Source organism: Hordeum vulgare, chromosome 4H (assembly GCF_904849725.1).
Source record: "Hordeum vulgare subsp. vulgare chromosome 4H, MorexV3_pseudomolecules_assembly, whole genome shotgun sequence".
Lineage (NCBI taxonomy): Eukaryota > Viridiplantae > Streptophyta > Magnoliopsida > Poales > Poaceae > Hordeum > Hordeum vulgare.
In genome coordinates this window covers 600,018,287-600,041,031 of record NC_058521.1, presented here as the reverse complement: position 1 = coordinate 600,041,031, position 22,745 = coordinate 600,018,287, and the positions used below count along the sequence as shown (strand labels likewise).

General features: G+C 45.2%; 1 pseudogene; it reads left to right on the top strand.

Annotated features, from left to right (window-relative positions):
* Positions 1-364: 364 nt before the first annotated feature.
* On the top strand, positions 365-14,586 carry LOC123450894 (annotated as a pseudogene).
* Positions 14,587-22,745: the final 8,159 nt, after the last annotated feature.

Genomic DNA, 22,745 nt, shown 5'->3' with positions numbered 1-22,745 from the left:
CCCCACGGGCACAAAATCCCCTATCGAGGCGCTGCTCCTAGGCCACGATCCCCACAAGCACCTCAGCCCGCAGCCTCGCATACAATCCCCTCGGTGCAACGCGCTCTCCCTGCACGAACTCGAGCAGACACCACCGCCGTCAGCATCTCCGCGCCCCGCCAAGTCTCGTGCGAGCTCGTGGAGCGCATGCCGGGTCTTCACCTCTCCGCTACCAGCAGCAGTCATCTGCTACCGCGCCCCGGCCCTTCCTCCGGTTTGTGGTCGCTGATGGGGCCCGTAGATCTCACCATCTCGGGCCTCCGCTAGAGTAAGGTGACGACCGCCATCGCCTGGCTCCGCCACCATCTTCCTTGGGCACGTGGACATGAAGCTTTTGGGTAACCCTCTCGCTGTGGGATGGACCTCCGACGAGGCCAGGCATCACCTCGGCGACTCCCGCAGCAACGAGGAGCGCATCATCATTATCCTGGTTTGTACATTAGTGGCTTTCTTTGTTTTGATTTCTTTATTGGATGGGTCTTTAGTTGGAATTTATGTTTGCAGTGCCCGACAAGAGAGCCCCCGACGACAACAGGATTGGGGCACTGGCATGGTCGCTTCTCCCCATTGCAGATGGCGCGACCAAAAGGCCCCGCTGGCCTCCGCCTTCATTGCCGCAGTGGAGATCGACTACAAGTTCATATAGAACCAGGCCTTCTAGCCTTCTGGGAGGCGCATGTGCACAGTACGCAACAATATGTTCCTTTACCCTTTTCCTCCTACTCGTACAGGATTTTCTTTTCAACTTTTTAGTGCATACCTGATTTTCCTTTTGTTTGCATGTAATCCCCTTACTCGTGAGGAATGGATAGGTCTCATATCGTGTTGCTGGCGTAGATCCAAATTTTCTGTGATGTTTTTGTTAGGCAATATATTGATTTTTTGGGATTCTAAATCATAGTCCCAACTTTCTGAACAAACTGCTAATAAACTTGATTGGTGATTATTCTTAATGAATTAGACCATTTTAATGTAAAAAGCAACTGAATTGATTTTTTATTGCGGGGAAACTAAATTGATTTTTTGACTTTGATACGGAAGTGTTATCTGAATCAACCTGAGGTAAAAACTGAGTTGTTTTTGCAATAGAAAAATTCTGCTAATCAACGAGAACTGATGCCCTAGCTTGGTTGTTGGTCAAGTTTGAAAACCGATGAGGAGGAGAAGAAGAAGAAGAAAGACCCGTTCCGCATCCAGGATGACCTGAAGCCCACATTTGACAGCAGAGGAGGGTACGAGGAGAAGGCCATGTGGGTTGAAGAATCACCATGACATTGAGATGGGGTGCTGCTCATTGCACAGGTGGCGACCAAGTCCTAAATAACAATGCTCAAGATCGACTAGAGAGATTTGGAGTTACGCAACATGCAACAGACTGATGGTATTTCTTGATCAAATTCCATTCCTTTTTTATGTACTAGAGAGATAGGGAGCTTACTCAACATGCAAACAAGGATGGGACATATTGGTTTCACTTCTATTATTTTTTGCTATGATCGGGATTTCCATTCTTTGTGTATTTATTACTGTTGCTACATCGTTAGTTTGAGCTGATGTTATCCTATATGTAAATGTGATGGTCAAGGGAGACATATATATACCCTATATATATCTACTTCTTACTGCTACTAAGGAGTGTACTACTTCCGCTACTGCTATATGTTGCATAAAAGAAGAAAGAAAATAGCTTACTCAGTTCACAAAATAGCAGGTCTGATTGTTTCACATTGAGCTGTTATCTTCCGGGCCTAGATAAGTTCACAAAATAGAAAGTTTGGCTCTTTTAAAGTTGAACCAAAATCAGCTAGGAGCCGAATAAGTTCACAAAAATACAGTTTCAGATTTCTGGCCCATACAACTTTGTACAATCAACAAGTTTCATGCGTGTCTCCAACGAAGTTTTGGAGACCATTATAATCATATGTACTAAAAATATATTCTAATCATGAAGCTTTGGACAAGATTGTATTTTTTTAACCTATTTTTTTTAACATCGTAGACCCCTCGCAACATATGATTGTACTCGTTTTAATCATATGTACTAAAAATATATTCTAAAAATATATTTCCAACAGTCATCTGGGCCGGCGTGCGCGTGGACGCCTCGCTCCTCGATGCCGCCCCTTCCCTCCGCTGCGTCGTCAGCACAGCCGCCGGGCTCGACCACATCGACCTGGCCGAGTGTGCGCGCCGCGGCGTCGCCGTCGCCAACTCCGGGGAGGTCTACTCCACCGACGTCGCCGACCACGCCGTCGGCCTGCTTCTCGACGTGCTCCGGCGCGTGTCGGCGGCCGAGCGGTATGTCCGGCGCGGGTCCTGGCCGGCGTAGGGGGGTTATCCTCTCGGATCTAAGGTTCGGCTGTTTGCTTGCTAATGAATTTCTCCGCTGTTAATAGTTTCCAAATTCCAGCAGCAACCAATCCAAACCCATTTCGTCATGCAATCGCATCGCAGATCTGTAGCATATTATCATCATCAGTACGCAAACCAACATGCCAAATGGTGTCAGTTAACTCACAAAATGTGGCAAATACTCCAGTTGTTGCAGACGTAATTTGAATGGTTTCAGAAAGCGTTTGGAACCAGCATCCTTGCTGTTCTTAATCGCTTCTAGTAGGAGTCTAGCACCAACCGATGGAAATTTAGGGTGATTGCCGGCAGATAGAGGAAGGGTTAATAGATTCTATGTGGTTAAGATTCTGCTATGGATCAACATCCTCAAGAATACATGAATTTTACGAGGTACACAAATTTTCCACATGGAAATCTCCTATCTATCTATTTCCCTACTAAAGCACCTATTGCTTCTGTGATAAATCATTAAAATTGCCTCTAAAACTCTCTAATATTACCCACCAATGTCACTATATAAGTTATAAAAAACGTTTTGCAGGGAATCCTCGCATGGGCCGGCCCAAGCATAGGGACCAGCTATACTACGCTCTGCTCGTTGGAAAATACACAACACGCCCATTTGGGTCAGCCCATGGGAGGGGGCCTATTTTTTTAGTTACTATTATTTATCTGTTCCTTTTTATTTTTTCTAATTCAAATTGATCAAAAGTAAACTTTCGAAATTCAAAAAATTATATTTACATAAATGTTTCATAAAACATAAAATGTTTGCAAATTCAAAAATTGTTCGGGGTTTTTGTAAAAATGTTTACATATTAAAAAATCGTAATTTTGGAGAAAACATTCGTGAATCAAAAAAAGTCCATCATTTTGCGAAATTTCTTTAATGCAATTAAAAAATATTTGATAGTTCAAAAAATGAATTATTCGCCAATTCACAAGAAAATACTTGAAAACAGTTCGTAATATAAAATATTGTTTGAAATTTTTTAAAAATGTTTATAAATAGTAAAACAATGTTCTTGATTTTACAAATGTTACCAAATTTGTAAAAATGTTCACGAATGATCGAGTGTATGCAGTTCAACAGTAATGCTTCTGAGTCTTTCAGATTATATACGTGAGTGAATTTTGAAGAATTAATTGTCAGGGTGGATCGGAATATTATAGTATATTTTAAAAAATGTTTCTTGAAATCCAGAATAATTCTTTGAGTTATCAAGTTTTTTGATAACCATGATATTTAAAAACAAATATGAATATTGTTTCAACTTGTGAATTGTGAATAAAATTAAAAGAAGAAATATTTTTTTGTATTTATGAACAAATTTTTGAAATAATGCGATGAGATATGAACATAATGTGGTCATCGTCATTGAAGATGATCATTTTTTTCTCCCGTTGCAACGCACGGGTCCTTTTGCTAGTTGTGAATACAATTCAGTTGGTTGAGGGGCTTTCCCCTCCTCCCCCGGTGAAAGTTCAAAATTCAAAATAAATAAATCCCCTATTGAGAGGAAATTCCACCAAAATTAACATTAACAATCTTATAAAAGGACCGGGCAGGGAAGATATCAGAAGGTTCATATAACCGAATCAGCTTATCTGACATATTGGACAGGGTAATGGACTAATGATCTGCTGTACTAGAGGCAGCAGTTCATTCCTCATGCTTAGTAGTCTCTCATCAACACATACAATTTGAAATTCACACCATCCCATGCCTGGGCCAAAGAATTATTTAGCTTTCATTATTATTGTTATTATTCTGTATCGTCTGTGCCAATCGATGTGCGGCACTGCTACTGCTTTTCCATAATTCCATATGTTTTAGTGATTGCATCAAGAATTTGCGCACATCTTCATACACTCTCGTCATTCAGTAATTGACACGGTGTTTGGCTATTATGGTGCAAAGGCAGATTTTTCTTATTCCTTTTGGCACTAACAGAAATTTAAATAACATTTTCTCTGTTATTTTGATGATCTCAGCTTGGTGGCAAGCGTGTTGGCATCATCGGCTTGGGGAACATCGGCTCACGGATTGCAAAGAGGCTTCAAGCTTTTGGCTGCATCATCCACTACAACTCCAGAAAACCAAAGGATATACAGTCTCTTACAAATACTTCCCAAATGCTCATGATCTTGCTGCTGAATCCGACGTGCTCGTTGTCACTGAACAAGACCACGCGGCACGTCGTGAACAAGGATGTGCTGGAGGCCCTAGGAAAGGGCGGTGTGGTCGTCAACATCGGCCGAGGAGCAAACATCGACGAGGAGGAACTGGTCATTGCACTCAGGGAGGGGAAGATAGCAGGCGCGGGCCTTGATATCTTCGAGCACGAGCCCAAGGGATTTTTGTCCAAAAGGACCCCCTGTCGAGTGGGATTGTCAAAAAAGACCACCTTTCAGTGCAAATGGCCAAAAAGACCCCCACCCCGGGCGGCGGCAGGCGCGCCAGGCGGCACGTGGCACCTGCCGCCACCGCACGAGGCGGCCGGGGGGCCTGCCGCCACAGCCCCTGGCGGCCGGGGCCTGCCGCCACCGCCCCTGGCGGCCGGCGCGGGATCCTGTTCCCCCATTCCTGCCCGTAACGGACAAGGCCGGGTGGGCCCTGCCGCCTCGGGAGCAGGCGGCCAGGTGCAGCCGGGTGGGCCCTGCCGCCTCGGGAGCAGGCGGCCAGGTGCATTTCTCCGCGCGCCGGCACTGTTGCTGATTGATTGCGCTGATTCCGATGCTCTTTCCCGCTCGAATTTTTCCCGCGCGGCCGGCCTGAACTGTGTGATTTTTCCAGCTCTCCACCGACGAAACAGTGCGAAATTTACTCCTTTGCTTCGGTTCGGACCGTGCAATCCTTTTGAACAAAAATATTGTGCAAGTTGCACGGATGGCTAAGTGCATGGAAGGCATATACTACGGATGGCTAAGTGGTTTCACGGGGCTGTCATCTTCGGGTCAGCATTGTTCACCGCGGCGTTTTTAGAGTGACTCTTTGTGTCCTGGTCGACACTGTTCGCGGGCTTTTATCTCTATGTCAACATTGTTTACAATAGCGTTTCTTATATTTATTTATAGAGAAAGTATGTTTTAGCTCTCGATCAAATATTTTGAGAGTGAATGTTTGATTGCTATCGCAGCAGTGACACGCGATAACGACGGACGAGCAGTGCAATAGTTTCCCGCCTAATTTTCCCGCCTAAGTTTCCCGCTGCAGTTTCTCGTTTTCGCGCCCTTTTTTCCCGCGTAGACATCCGACAGAGCCTATAAAAGGAGGCAGGGAGTGAAACTCTCTTCACCATCAGACAGACTTCAAAGCACCTGCACCTCCATAGTCAGTATGAGTTTGCCTTGTTCGGATCAGAGCATTAGGCCTAGGAAAATGCAGAGTGCAAGCTTGCCTCGGGGGGTGGAAGCAGTTCGGTGTTGGTGCGGAGATGTCTGCAAGGTGAAGGAGGTGACGGATTTTTCAGATTGGTTGGGCATGAAGTTTTTCATGTGCCCCAATTATGAATCTGATCCACCCGAATCTATTTCTGCGTAAGTCAGGCCTCCGGTATGCTCTAGTCATCCAGATTATTGTTATTTGATTTTATTGTTTACTTGAATCTGATCCATCCTTTAGTCTCCTCCTCCTCTCTGCATGTACTATCGTTGGATTGACACGGAAATGCCGGACTGGGCGGTGACCGAGATTCGTGAAAGAGGTCGCCGTGCATGGGCTAGCTTGGACTTGGAAGAGCGTCGTGAGAAGGCTGAAGCAGAGGAGAAAGCAGAGCAGAAGAAAGAGTGGGAAGATTACTGTGTGGAGCAGAGGGCTTTTCTTGATGAGATGAAAAGGAAAAATCAAGAAGAGAAACTTCGGCTGGCGGAGGTTTACAGACAGCGGGAACAGGCCCGTGAAGCTGAGAGGGAGAGAAAGAGAGAAAGGGCTCGTGCCGCCAAGGCAGCAGAAGAAGCTGGTGATGGAAAAGGAAAATATCCACGTTGGACTCAGTAGATTTATTTTATTGTATGTTAAGTTGTCTTAGTTGTATCTTATTTCTGCAAGATGTATCTTAATTTCGGCAAATTGTATCTTAGTTTCCGCAATGGGTATCTTAATTTCAGCTACGTGTATGTTCATTTTATCCCGCCATTTATTTCCCGCCTCGCTTTCCCGCCATTTTATCCCGCGTATAGCTTTGCCGCCAGTTTGTTCCCGCCCTTGTTTTCCCGCCCTTGCTTTCCCGCCCTCGCTTTCCCGCCTCGTTTTCCCGCCATTAGTTATTCGTCTCGCTCTGCTGCACCTATAAAACCCCCTACAGACCAAGGTCGGTAAGGAGTGTGCTGAAAATGTCTCATTATCCTTTCGATCGTAGTTTTCATAGTGGTATGTCCGAGTGTCTTCTGCGCTTAGCTAGCAATTTCAAGATAGATAATAGAATAGTTTCATGGGACGAACTCATCAGTAGTGACACGCTACTGAATGAGGTTGCCCACGCATTAGCTAGGAAGGGGTGGCCTGCAAGGACATATGAGGAGATTCGGAAAGAACTTCTGCGGTTGAATGAAAGATGGAAGAAGAAAGGCCAACACATACGCGGTGGAGGTGGAGTAAAACATCCCTTCTTGTGGATTGACGATAGTGAGGACGAAGACGATATCTTCATGCCGAGTACCAAGAGCGCGTCATCGACGAAGGCCAAGAGCGCATCATCATCGAAGGCCAAGAGTAGCGCTTCGTCAAAGGGAGAGAGCTCTGCATCGTCGAAGGATGACGACGACTTTATGTAGTTTTTTTTATGAACTCTACATCTTAATGTATCTTATTTTATGTATGTTATTTTATGTATGTTATTTTATGAATCTTATTTTATGTATCTTATTTTATGGAAGCAACTTCAAATATATCGCGAACTTTTATTTCATGAAACTACATAGATGTCTTGTACGTACATCTGAAAGTTTGAAACTGACATAGAGAGATGCAATTGTTCGCACACATACATAGACGAATCATCCTATGCGACGACGACCAGCTGGCCTTGCCCGACGACCGGAGGGTGACAATCGATCAGGGGGTCTGTGTTCACGAAGACCACGACCGTACTGTCCCTCGTGTTCCTGTGTCTGCGACTGATGCATAGGTGGCGGAGTCTGAAATCCATATTGAGACGATGATTCTAAATTGTAGGTGAATGGTTGTGACTCAGAATTGATGTAAGATGGACCAATAACGTCCTGCCCGAAAAAATCATTTATCATTCCTGGGAGCGTGCATTGAGTATCATGGGTTTCTGTGAGTATTTCTTTCTGTACGCCACGCTGGGTATGTTCATCTCCCCATGATGGATCATTAATTTCCTGGTCCACGAAAAAATGTTTTTAAAATAAATTGTGTGTAGCAAAAAGATGTGTAATTGCTTATTATAATTGTACATACCTGTCCGCTGTTGTAGCTTTGTGCTCCCTCGCTTGTCTCAGCCCAACGATTCTCCTCGGGCATCCTAATCCCTCGTGTGGGCAGATATGGCTGAGATCCTTGAATGTGTGCGTCATATGCTGTATATGCATCCTGCTCCACGAAATGAGTCTGTTCGGGTGTCGATCCTACATCTGGAGCATTTACCTCTGATGTCCGCCCATGTATTGGTAGAGAAGAGTCATGTCGTGGAAGTGTCGGCATAGTATTACGACCCTCTGCCCACCGCATGGACGACGACGGCGCCCCACTCGGTCTAGCTGACCTCGGTTCCGGAATGTTGTACGCTGCAGTGACAACGTCGTTCTCTGTACCGCATCTTGTAATCCTTGTGCTCACGAATTCGCTAATTTTTTTAAACCACGACCTGCGTTTAGGATCACTTCCCTCGGCTCGCATTCCTTCACTCGCCATCGCTTGTACTTGGGTGCAAATATCAATCTGAAAATAATCGTTCTTCGTTGGTTAAATTGTTTATGAAATGATGGACCTGAATAGCAAGATGTTGATTATTACCGCGGAGTCACGATAGTAAGCTGATGATGTGTCCATCCGTGTCTGCAACTGTTCCATATGCGTTGGATGTGTTGGCATCGTAGGTGGTTCGCTCGTCATTCTAGTACGCATGCTCATGCGATACCAATTATAGTACGCTTCTGTCGTAGTTGCATCGTACGTTCTGCATAAATAAATTAACATTACTAATTTGACATCACATTCTGTATTTTATAAGCACATAATTAAATTAACATTAGTAAAATTACCGTTGCTGAGGCACTATATTTTGTAGAGCTTCATTATTCCACTGATTTATCCATTCAATGTTTTCTGCATTCCAGTCCACACCAGATCTGCCCATATTGCTCATCCTGTAATTATAGATAACAAAAAAAAAATCAAGAATAGTTGATGGAATATCTATTTAGCTAGGTCACATCTTACTTACTTATGAGTTTTTTCGTCGATACATCTTGGAACCGGTGGTGGAATATCTTGATATAGACCGAACTGTCTCATGACACGGTCAGGATTATACGGTTCCACAAACCATAGATAGAGTAAATTGCAGCGAGTCATCCAAAAGGCACTATCTCTCACGCATTCCACTGGCATGTGTTGCGAACCAAATACCATATCAATGTGCGCCTCAGTCCACGGGTTCCATGTTATTAGTGAGTCGTTAAGAAGCTCAAACTGATCATGGTATATGGGGTAACAATTTTTTGCAATTTTAGTAGACCATTTTTTTCGACCCAGCATCCACCGAGTGGACATAGTTACAACACCCTCACCATAGTTGTACGGGGTTGCGGGTTCTACTATCTGCGGTCGTCCTACAGGTAAGTATTCCCAGGACCACAACTGTAGAAACTCGTAGGAGACACAAAGTAATGGAGCTTTAGATGTGAATGCCGTTTTTTGAGTGGCATCACACAACCCTCGGTATGTGTGAGAAAGCAAAGCAGAACCAAAGCTATATGGTGGATTTTGGGGTAAAGGTTCGTCAACTATCTTTGCGGCAAAATAGATGAGACCACGCAAAACTACATCCCCGTGAGAATTAGGAAACATCACACCGAAGAGCCACAACAAATATGCAAACAAGTGTCTCTTCGTTGTCTCAGGATCAACATGGGTAGATAAAATTTCGAAGTTAATACGAAGCCAGCTGTGTGGGACACCTCGAGGCGGACCAGAACGATCTGATATGGGCATTTCGAGCCTCAGACGGGCAGAGACATCTGCTGGCCAATTAGGAGAAACTCGTGGATGTACCACTGGCACACCTCTAATTGGTAAAGCTGTGATCATTGACACATCTTTTAGAGTAGGTGCAAGCTCTCCACATCGAAAGTGAAATGTGTGGGTCTCCGGTCTCCATCTATCAACGAGGGATGTCAAAAGGGATGGGTCGGCAGTAAAACTACCTCGACGAGCTGCGATGTTCGCAAAATGTAGGAGTCCATAAGCCTCAAGGTGTTCAAGGAACCGATTCTCTATTGACCAGGGCGTCTTTACAGTTCGAAGCCGGAAGGTCTGAGGAGGATTTTCATGATTTGGATTTATGAAAAGCTGGCAACGGTGGTGGTTGTCATGATAACCATTCAAAAGCTGGGGCATTTCAGCCATAACCTGCAATCACGATGAAAAAAATTAAATATTCCGAATATTACATCACGATTAAATTAAAATACATGTTCCGAATATTACATCACGATTAAATTAAAATACATGTTCCGAATATTACATCACGATTAAATTAAAATACATGTTCCGAATATTACATCACGCAGTGTTGTTGTTACGATACGGACAGTCCCTACGCGGGTGACCAGCACACCTACATACGCGGCATCGCCTTGGTTCTCCCAACTGGCTGTGGTCCATGTCATTGCGATGACGCCTAGACTGACGTCGTCCCTTGCTGGTTCGCATCAATTCGGGATCTGGAACCCATGTGGTGCCTTCTGGCCATAATTGCTTGTAGTTCGTATCAATGCCCCATGCCCAAAACTCACCGTTCCAAGTGTTGTACAAATTGTGCATGTTGAAGTATGGTGATACGTACGACTCGACACTAATTTGTTGATCTGCAGCTGCCCGCAATACGTGACTACAAGGATATCCCAGAAGCTTGGGCTTGTTGCAAGTGCACTCACACGAGGTTGCGCCAAGCGTCACAGCTTGTTTTTTTGCTCCCCTGTGGTGACCATTCACAAACTTTGCTCGCACACTAACTTCCCATTTATTCCTAAGTGCATCTACCTGCCTGCACCCATGTCTTTGCGACTTCTTTGCTTTGTCATCAAGATGTCTTTGCATCTTCTCAGACCAGGTCTTGTTCAAATCAACTAGCGCCTTGGCAACGGTGACTCTATCTGCAAAGTATGACACAGTCCGGTTCCAAGTTTCATCAATTAGTGCTGTGATAGGTAGTGCCCTCACCCCTTTAAGAACACCATTGTACACCTCGGACATGTTGCTTGTCATTATACCGTATCTAGCGCCAGTGTCATGAGACTGCGCCCACTTGTACAAATTGGGACAATTCTCATTAATCCACTGGCTCAAATTTATTGCTCTTCGACGACCCCTCCGGTCTTCTCTCGCCTGGAGGGATGCGCGCTCGATCTGACCATTGATACCTGCCCAGATAGCACTCATTTTTGCTGTAGTTTTCTGCATGCACATCCTCTTGAATAGCTTGAACCAATCTTTGTTTTTGAATTTCGAATAAAAATTAGCTGCCAAATGCCTCATGCACCACCTTGTCTCCAGATCGGGCCACCCCCAATTTGGATCTTGTGAAGCCTTAATTATCTCAAGCGCGCTTAATAGTCCGGTGTTGCGATCAGAGATGATGCAAACCCCTTCCCGGTCTTTGATGACACCCATCTTCAGGCAACACAGGAACCATAGCCAACTATGTTTGTTTTCGCTCTCCACTAGTGCATAGGCAATAGGAAGAAGTTGATTGTTTGCATCAGCTGCCATCGCCACTAAGAGTGTGCCCTTGTACTTTCCTGTGAGAAATGTACCATCAATTGATACAACCGGACGACAATGCTTGAATGCTTGTATAGTCTGGGCGAATGCCCAGAATAAGCGATCCAGGATTTGCTCGTCCGGGTTCAATGGATTTGGACGTTCTTTCCGGAAAACTTGAGTCCCCCTATTAGCAACTGAAATCTGATGCAGCATTCTAGGGGCAAAAGAGTACGCCTCCTCATAGGTTCCATACAACCTCTGAAATATCTTTTCCTTTGCATGACGAGCCTTGCTATAGCTGACAGGGAAACCAATCAGATCAGATGCAGTTGCACGCAAAGCCCTAATACTAATATTAAGACTTTGCTGCACAATGGTTTGCATCACCTGTGACACATATTCTGCAGTCACGTTGCGGTGCTCTGAAAGAGTGCCGGTTTGCTCACAACCATGTTGCTCTATTTTTGTGACATGCCATGGCTGACATACCCCAGGCTTCTGGCGAGCAATAACTCTTCCGCGGCAACCCGCTTCGCGATGGATGCATATGAGCTTCAACTCCTTTTTATCAGACTGCTTCACTCTATGTTGCCTGTGTATAGCAATTGCATAGCTATGTATTGCTTGTTTAGCAGATTTCTTATCTGGGAAAATCTGTCCAACGGCCAGACTCCCCGCGACTAGGCCAGCAACAGAGTGAAATTCATTGGTGATGCTCATAACCTGTAAAAACTCTGGGTTGATTGCTGCAGCGACCGCATTCTCAGGAGGAACAACTTCATCATCATCTGATTCCGAAGACGCAGAAGAATGACCATCATCGTCATCATCTAGCGCCTCCGGCAATCCCTCGACATGTTCGCTCATGTCAACGACCGCAGACCAATATCCCGTGTCATACACTTGATGGCCACCTGTTGGTTCCGTTGGGCCGGCGTCGGGGGCTACAGTTATGGCCATATGTTCGCCACCGCTTGGTTCCGATGGGCCGGCGTCGGGGGCTACAGTTGCGGCCAACTCGGCCTCACCGGCACCGCTACTGCACTCGGCGACATCACTGGCAGAAATGAACTCCACATAAACCATGGGTTGTCCATACATGGAGTTATTGGGATTGCTTGCAAAACCCATGTACGACGCCCATGCTCTTTCACCGGTAACCCGTCGCAAAACCCAACGATTTCCTCCCTCAACCACGAAAGCCTCCAGGGTCATTTTTTTTCCATTCATCGCTGAACCAAACACCGATCGGATGCACCTTCTAACTGCCGCATACTCTACATTAACCATGTCTTTCACTACAACCGTAGTCATCCCGCACCTAGACACATCCACACCAGAAGGACCCTCACGTACGATGTGCCCATAAAACACTAACAAATTTTCCATAGTACCTAACGAGCAGCTATATTTACATCGTTAGTCCATTAAAAATCATATTTTTATATTTACATTGTAATAACAACATCCATTACTTATCTTTTTTACATATAACAATTTAACAACATCCATTACATCTACGCATAATAATTTATATTGTATCATTTATCGTGACACTACATCTATAAAATAAATAGAAGATGAATTACAATATGTCATTCATACCTCTGGTTTAAATAAGGATATCCTTCCGAATATAGTATATCACCAGAATAATATCAGCGAATTCCACCTATTTTCATATGAACAAAAATATTACACACATAATTATTTCCGTGCTAGCAAAAGTCTAAAAATACATACTGCATGCATATATATATATATATATATATATATATATATATATATATATATATATATATATATATATATATATATCACGAGTCATATTTCGACGGGGTTGACAAATTATCAAATAAACAAATATACTACACACGCGTCTTGCATGTAATAATACTAATGGAGCTAACATATTATTACATGTTTTTTACAGAAATGCTAGTTACATTGGCATTTTTCCGGCTCCTTTCTAAATACCAGTTGCATGCAAACACGAACAAATCATCGGTAATATATGAACATAGTCGACCTATTATCACATGAACAGAAATATGAACAAAGTCTCATACCTTGATCTTCAACTTAGTAGTTCATATCGCATGACAAAATAGTTCCACAAAAGTGATAATACGCTCTCTAAGACAAAAGAAAACACATACTTAGAAACTAATCAAACAAAATAAAAACATCATGCATGCAAACACGACCAACAGAAATGGAAAGCTCTTACCTTGATCTATCTTTTCTTCAACTACAACGTCTTCAAAATAGTTCCACAAAAGTGATAATACGCTCTCTAAGACAAAAGAAAACACATACTTAGTAACTAATCAAACAAAATAAATACATCATGCATGCAAACACAACCAACAGATATGGAAAGCTCTTACCTTGATCTATCTTTTCTTCAACTACAACGTCTTCAAAATCTCACTTTAATCCGTCCTAAATCGCCACATAAACATTCATACGGAGTGAGAAAGAGAAGAGAGTGAGAAAGAGAAGAGAGTGGGAAAGAAGAGTGACACGGGAGGCAACGACAGGAGAAGAGAGTGAGAGAGGAGGCAGCGACGCGGTTCGCTTATAAAGGAGTAAATTTCGCACTGTTTCGTCGGTGGAGAGCGGGAAAAAATCACACAGTTCAGGCCGGCCGCGGAGAAAAATTCGAGCGGGAAAGAGCATCGGAATCAGCGCAATCAATCAGCAACAGGGCGCGCGGAGAAATGCACCTGGCCGCCTGCTCCCGAGGCGGCGGGGCCCACCCGGCTGCACCTGGCCGCCTGCTCCCGAGGCGGCAGGGCCCACCCGGCCTTGTCCGTTACGGGCAGGAATGGGGGGAACGGGATCCCGCGCCGGCCGCCAGGGGCGGTGGCGGCAGGCCCCGGTCGCCAGGGGCTGTGGCGGCAGGCCCCCCGGCCGCCTCGTGCGGTGGCGGCAGGTGCCACGTGCCGCCTGGCGCGCCTGCCGCCGCCCGGGGTGGGGGTCTTTTTGACCATTTGCACTGAAAGGTGGTCTTTTTTGACAATCCCACTCGACAGGGGGTCCTTTTGGACAAAAATCCCGAGCCCAAGGTGCCGGCAGAGCTGTTCTCCATGGATAATGTGGTTCTCTGGCCCCACGTGGCGGTGCGGACAGAGGAGTCCAGGTCGGACCTGTGTCTGCACACCATTGGCAACCTTGAAGCCTTCTTCTCTGGTCAGCTATTGCTCACTCCAGTGCATGTTAATTCTCTAGTGCAGTGAGGGCAAGTCAGGTCCTACTAGATCTGTTTGGGAGTGATATTATACATATTGCCACAAATCCCTACCTAAGGAAAATACCAAAATGACGGATAAGACATTCCATGGAAAAGTACATACGATTCGGCACCAGCAAAATATAAACAAAAGACCAGTACCTTTGCTTTTCACATTCCTTGAAAGGCTAACCCATTTACCACATCAAGGTGCCACTACTTCCTTCTCTCTTTATTCTCTCTGTAGTCCTCTTTTCTTGAATAGTAGAGTACAAATTATACACCTTTTATTTGTATTCTGCATAATCAAATACGAGCCACCAAGGTGATAACTGTATGGTCCTTACCATTAACATGCTTATCTGCTTTATGTGCTGCTGCATTTTGATTTGAATATTATTTCGCAACCATTAGTAATGCCTGGTTTATATAACAAAAATAGTGCCTGATTTCTTGCATCATGTGCTATAAATATTTATTCTTGTGTAAAACTGATGGAATCTCAATTCCCCTGTTCTCTTGTACTGAGTCAAGGGTTACGAGCATCTAATTTATTTGTTTAAAGTTCTTCAATTATTTATGTTGCTAGATGTTTAGTGGGACAATATATGTGACGGTGGACAAGACCTTATTTTCTCTAAAAGGCTCGTGTCGTATACTTATATATTGCTTATATATTATCTGTGAATTGCTACTAACGTTTTGTTTATCTAGTGCATAGAGATGCCGTCGTATGTCGTGTACAAGAGTGAGGTTCCCGGAGTCTACGACGACTCGGAGGAGTGTCGGAGACAGGTTCACCGTTTCAGCGGTAACAATTACAAAGGATACACCACTAGGGCGGAGGCGGAAGCTAGATACGCGCGCTATCTAGCAGGAGAGAGGAGGGAGCGGAGGAGGAACCGGATGAAGATCACTTTCATCGCGATGATGCTCATCGTGACCGCAACCCTCTCATATGTGATGGTAGTTTAGATGTCGACTTGTAATGTGAAGACAAACTCGCTACTCGCGGTCTCGAGACTTGTAATGTTCTAACTTTGTTTGGTATTTTGAATTCGGAGACTAATATGATGAATTGTATTCGGAGACTAATCTTCTATTGTATTCGATAAATCCACTGTTTATATGTTATGCTGTTTATATTCTGTGCTCTAATGTATTTTGTAACATGTGCAAATATCAGAAAAGCAAAAAAATAATATTCCTAGTATTCATAGTAGTGACGCACCATATTGCACTTTAGTGACGCACATAAATAAACACCCCAGTGGCGCATTATTTAAAAATGCGCCATTAGTAACCCAGAGCACAAGGTACACATGGCCCCTTGGAGTAACAGCAGTGGCGCACTTCTGGGCCTAGTAATGGCGTACTCTAGCTGCGCCATTAGTGTCTGGGATAGTAATGGCGCACCAGGTGGTGCGCCACTGTTATGTAGGCGTGCGCCATTACTATTTATTAGTAGTGACGTGATAATAGTGGCGCACCTATAGTGCGCTATTAATATCCAAAATAGGTGCGCCACTAACAACCTTTTTTCTAGTAGTGGGGTCCTTCACATAGCACTCGACAATCTTGATGAGATGCGTGATGGACGGGACATGAATTTCCCAGTCGTCGGGTCTGATCCCCGATCTGATTGTGGATCGTAGCCGGATTGTTTGTCATGCCCATGGCTTGGATCTGGTCGAGTAGTTCGTGTAGTACCGGGGTTTCGGCGGAGTTCATGCCGCCTGTGAGTTTGGGGTTAGCCTGTGTCACTGGTGCTCCGACGGCGCTCAAGGTCGCCTATGAGGTGTAATCGTCTGAGACGAGTTTGGGCATGTTGAACATGTCGGGCTCTAAGGCCAAAGTAGGGATGAAGGTCGTCCCAGTGGCGAGATCCGCGGCTTACGAAGCCGAAGCGTTGGGACCTGCGGGTTCTTCGAAAGGAGCTACAAATCTTGTTAACACCAGGTCTCCTCGGGGGTCAATGCTGAACTCTAGGCTCCCGAACCTGACTTCCTGACCTGGGGGTAGAATTCCCGACCTGGCCAAGGCGGTCGACCGGATTGGCGTGCAGAACGACGCTTCCAAATGCGAAGATCTGTCCGCGAACGAAAACATCCTTGTTGTGGATCTCGTCGCTAATGACTAAGCGCGCCATCGATCCTTCCGGCGATCCAATCAGTGGAACTCTCGATGAAAGCACCATTATCGATGTCAAAACTGACATATCTCGCGTAGGGAGTCCCAAACTGTGTACCTTGGATCGATGGGTTGCAGGAGAAAGGGGGAGATAATATTTACCCAGGTTCGGGCCCTCTTGAGGAGGTAAAACATTGAAGCTATAAATTAAAAACATTAAAACTGATATAAAAAAGCAAGATACGGTACTTTGAAGTATTGCACTTGTTAAAAAACATCGAAGCTTAAATATTTTTTTTGGCTTTGAAGTACAAGTTCTGATTTTTTTGCACTTCTTTTCTATCACTAAATTACTTTTGAATAGGGGTGGAGCACCGAGTGCTCCCTCTCACCACCCTCGGCATACGGATGTATCTGAATGCATGCCGCAATCAGCCTGACGTACGGCCAGGGCCATGGCCAGCACGCACACGCGACGGCAAAATTGACAAAAATGATCCCTGGGGGAAAGAACTCACAGAATGACCCCTCGCGGGAAATATTTCACCCGCCTGACCTTTTTGTGTGGCGCCCGACACCTAGGCGTCACACTACACTGTGTGACGCCTAGACGTTCGGCGCCACACCCCCTGACCACCTGGCACGGAGGGCCCACCCCCGAGGCCGTGTGACGCCTAAGCCTCAGGCGTCACACATTGTAATGTGTGGCGCCGAACGCTTAGGTGCCACACATTGACTTAACTGGCCACGGGCCAGCCCCCCTCCCCACCCCTCCCCACCCCCTCCTCATTCCCCTCCCCCAGCCCCCTCTCCCAGCCACTGCCCCCTCCCTCAAATCCTTCTCTAAATCACCAAATCTGAAGGTTTGGACCGGTCATTTGTTGTCCAATCACTCCCATAAGGTAATCCCCACCTCTCCCCTCATTCTCATCCAAAGAAAAATCTTTTGTGGTCTTTTTTTTGCAAATTTGAGGAAACCCTAGTTTTTCATGAAATGTGGGATGCATATGATATTGTTGTATTTGTTTGTATGTTAGGATAAGGGGTATGATGGGGTTAGGATTAGGGTTGTTTGGATGTTTGCATTATGGTTGTTTTAGGGTTAGGCTAGGGTTAGGCTATGGTTAGGCTAGGGTTAGGGATGTTTGGTTGTGTGTTAGGGTTATGATGGGGTTAGGGTTATGGTTGTTTGGAAGTTAGGCTAGGGTTATTGTAATTGTATGATTGCTTATAAAAAAGGTTCTTTGTCTTGTTGTTTAGGTATGGGAAGAACATGTGTTTATGTTCATCACGTGGACAAGGATGCCTTTTTAAAAGGCAATATTGATCCGGACCCGGATGAGCTTGACATGGTGTTCGATTTGTGTCCTAGCTATGGTGAATTGTTGGAACAAGTCCGAAAGGATTTGAATTGGATGGACCCTAGTGATGTAGTTGAGTTTGATGGTAGGCATAATGTGGGATTCGGAATGCACATTCGTTGGAAGACCATGCGTGTCAACTCCGAGCAACGTTGGCTTGCATACAAGGATACGGTGGCCGAATCACTAGACAAGGCTCTAGAGTTATTTGCCATAAAAACAAATGTTCCTAACTTGTTGGATTTGAACCGGGTTGCCTCTTCGATTGTTGAAGTTATTCCTGCACCCATCAACGAAGAGGCCAACATTGGTAGAGGCCAACCTCTTTCTTGTGTCGATGAGGCCAACGAAGAGGTCAACATTGAACATGAACCATTGGTAGAGACTAATGATGAGCACGATGATGATGAGAATGATGGTAATGTTCTTCATGACAACAATCTTGGTGATTTGGACAAATATAATTTGCAAGAGACAATGGACCATTCTATTCCGTACTCACGTGGCTATGCCTCTGAGTCTGACGATGAGGGTCCCGATGAAGAAGTTGATGAGGAAGGGTTCACGGCAAAGGAGGCTGAAGCCTTCACGAAGGTATTAAAGCGTGATCACCGGACACCATTGTTCGAGGATCTTAGCCTTGCGGATGAAACCGTGGTTGACGGAGGCGAAGGCATATTGTTTGGAGTTAGGCCACCTTCTCATCGGGACACACATGGGAAGAATATTATTTTGGCGGGGTCAAAGTTCGAAACATTCTTTGAACTGAAGATGTGGTTGGATGAATATTCTGTTATGCATTATAGGCCACACAAAGTTGTTCATTCAAACATGAAGCTGCGTTACACGGTTGCATGTGAGGATAGAGGTTGTCCTTGGATTGTCCGTGCAAGACCATGGAAAGGAGGGCCAGGATGGAACATTGTCAGTTGTATGCCTCACATGTGTCGAGGCAAGAGGGTTGATGGTGCCCTTTCGTCGGAAAGCCATAGACAACTCACCTCCGAGTTCATCGCTTATAGGCTTTCCAACTCCATCTCCTCTCTTCCTACAGTGAGCATAAAAAGTGTACAAGACCTTGTGAAAGCCCTCTTTCACTATGAGGTGAAATATGGTAAGGCATGGAAAGCAAAGCAAGCCGCATTCAAGATGTTGTATGGTGATTGGGAGGAAGCATACAACCGCATACCTAGGTTGTTGGGAGCTATTGCCCACACTAACCCGGGCATGGTTCATGTGGTCGAGCCGTATGGGGAGAAAACAAGGATTATGAATGGAAATAGGGTCCACGTATTTGGCCGTGCATTTTGGGCATTTGAGCAATGTGTTAGGGATTTCCAGCACTGTCGTCCTGTCATCTCCATCGATGGCACGTTTTTTACCGGACAATTCAAGGGCACTTTGTTGGTTGCAATAGCAAGTGATGCCAATAACCGGTTGATGCCTTTGGCTTTTGCTTTGGTTGAGGCAGAGAACAATGTTAACTGGAACGGTTCTTGCATATTTTGAGAACCAAAGTATTACCGTTTGAGAGGGAAATATGTGTCATATCGGATCGCCATCAAGGCATACTTAACGCGGTTGACATTGTCATTCCCGGCCATGCTCCTTTGCATCATCGATGGTGCATGAGGCATTTCTGTGCAAACTTCTACCGGGCATGTGGTAGCAAGGAGTTGGCGGATGATCTTCAAGATTGTTGTCAAGCATTTTCGGACAAACGATTTGCAAGATTGTATAATGCTTTGCTTGTAAACAAAAAACTTGATGCAGGTGGGCTTGAGTTTCTTAACAAGCACATTGAACTTCGGGCCAAGTGGGCATGAGCTTATGACGAAGATGGCCGAAGATATGGTCAAATGACAAGCAACATGGCAGAATGCTTCAACCGGGTGTTGAAGGGTGTCCGTGCGTTGCCGGTGACGGCAATAGTTCAATACACATTCGACAAGTTGAGAGCATACTTTCTAAAGTACTCGCAAGAAACAGATGATCAGATTGCGGGAGAGAACAAGAAAAAGTATAAGTACCAGTTTCCACCAAAGGTTGACAAATGGATGGTATTTCAATCACGGAAGGCTGACTCCCAAACGGCTACCCTGTACAACAACGAGGATTGGACATACAAAGTGAATGAGCCCGGAGGAACGAAAAACGATGGCCAGCAACACGGAAACAGGGCGTTCAAGGTATCTTTATCCTTGTGTGATTTCTCTTGTGGGAGGCCAAGGTTGCTTCATCTCGCATGCTCGCATTTGTACACGGCAGCTCGCACTAGGAATGTGGACGTCAACCATCCACTAACCGTGAGGGAGTCCGAGTTCTCGATCATGACCACGAAGCATACATGGGCTCCTAGATTTGAACCATACTTTGACCAATCACAATGGCCGGAGTATCGTGGTGTACAACTATGGCCCGACCCAGAGTGGAAGGTTGTGAAACTGGGAAGACGAAAGACAAAGCGTTTTAGAGGAGACATGGATGGATGGGGCCATGGTGGTGGCAGAGAAATGGGGAACAACCAATTCCAAGAGCCTACTAAGAGATCACATTGTGGAGATTGCGGTGTAATAGGGCACAACACAAGAAGGTGTACGACACGAAAGAAGAAGTCCAAAAACAATGATTCCAGGTCAGGCCAACCAAGTCCTAGCCAACCAAGTCCTAGCCAACCAAGTTCAAGCCAACAAGGGATGGGTCAAGGAAGCACGAGCCAACAAGGGACGGGTCAAGCAAGCACAACCTAACAAGTTCCTACTCAACATGTTCCTAGCCGACTTGGGCTTACTAGAGGACGTGGTGCTAGAGGAAGTGGTGGTGGTAGAGGCAGGGGTGCTGCTAGAGGCACGAGTGGGATAGGTCGTGGTGGTGCTAGAGGCAGGGGTGGGATAGGTGGTGGTGCTGCTAGAGGCAGTGGTGGGATAGGTGGTGAACTTACTAGGATTGGTATGCGTGGATACCTACGAGGACCATTTCCGTATGTCACATATTTCACTTATCTTTATCATGTTGTTTTTCATGCTCCTTTGTGTGTTATTTTACTAAGTATGAGCTTTGATGCCTGTTTTGTAGGTATGGCCGCTTCTCAACCCAACAAGGCAAAAGCGGAGTGGGGGGAGGAGAAGGATGCAGCCAGTGAGGACCAGCGGTTGATGGAGAGGGCTGCAAAGAAGTTGAGAGAGGAGGATGCAGCGGAAGCGCGAAAGAAGAAGGATGAGGAGCATAAGGCAAAGATGGATGAGGAGTGCCAAATGTTCCTTGAGCATAAGCGATATGAGGCTAGGATAAAGGAGAATGACAGGAAGACGCTAGAGAAACGTAAAAAAGAATATGAAGCTAACTTTAAGAAGATGTGGGCAGAGGGCGCAGCAAAGAGAGAGCGGGAGCATCAACGCTTCACGGAGAGGGTTAAGGAAGAGGCTTCAAAAATGCGCAAAAGGGAAGAGGAAGAGGAAGAAGAGAGGAATAAAAAGAAGGGAAAGGGGCCTTGCTCGACCCAATAGAGCCGGATGCTTCTACTCTATGTGTTGTTGAACCCTATGTGTTGTTGAACCTTGTTTGCTTCCGCGCTTTGTTACTATGAAACAGCACTATGTATGCACTTTTGGACGTATGTTCTTTAAGAACCCTATGTATGTTTGAACTCCACCCTCTTTGTGTTGTATGTTTTAACTCTAGTATTATTGTGTTGTATATTTGTGCATATTTGTGATGTATATTTGAACTCCTCCACCACTATGTGCTGCACTTTTCAGCATGACAGAATGTGTGGCGCCTAAGCCTTGGGCGTTGCACATGTGTGGCGCCTAAGGCTTAGGCGCCACACATGTGAAATAGAGTAACAGAAAGTCGACATTTGGGATGCCAGTAGGTTTTCAATTGTGTGGCGCCTAAGGCTTAGGCGCCACACATGTGCAACGCCCAAGGCTTAGGCGCCACACATGTGCAACGCCCAAGGCTTAGGCGCCACACAATTAAAAACCTACTGGCATCCCAAATGTAGACTTTCTGTTACTCTATTTCACATGTGTGGCACCTAAGCCTTAGGCGCCACACATCACATGTGTGGCGCCTAAGGCTTAGGCGCCACACATGTGAAACAGAGTAACTTGGCTACTCTTTTGATGAGTAATGCTCATCCTTGATCCTTATCCTTATACTTATCTTAGTCTTCTCAAGTGCTGATACTCTGTCTCACTTTGTTCTCATTTTGTTGGTCTTTGTTTCACTTTGTTCTCATTTTGGTCTTAGTTTCACTATGTTGGTCTTAGTTTCACTATGTTCCCATTTTGTTCTCATTTTGGTCTTAGTTTCACTATGTTGGTCTTAGTTTCACTTTGTTCTCATTTTGGTCTTAGTTTCACTTTGTTCTCATTTTGGTCTTAGTTTCACTTTGTTCTCATTTCATCAAGACTTTCTTGCATTCTGTTACTCTGTTTCATCAAGACTATGTTTCTCATTTCATCAAGACTCTGTTGATCCTTATCCTTATCTTAGTCTTCTCAAGTGTTGATACAACTTGCTGATACAACTTGCTGAAATTAAGATACAACTTGCTCATACAACTTCGTGAAATCTACTGAGTCCAACGTGGATATTTTCCTTTTCCATCACTGGCTTCTTCTGCTTCCTTGGCCGCACGAGCTCTTTCTCTCTTTCTCTCCCTCTCAGC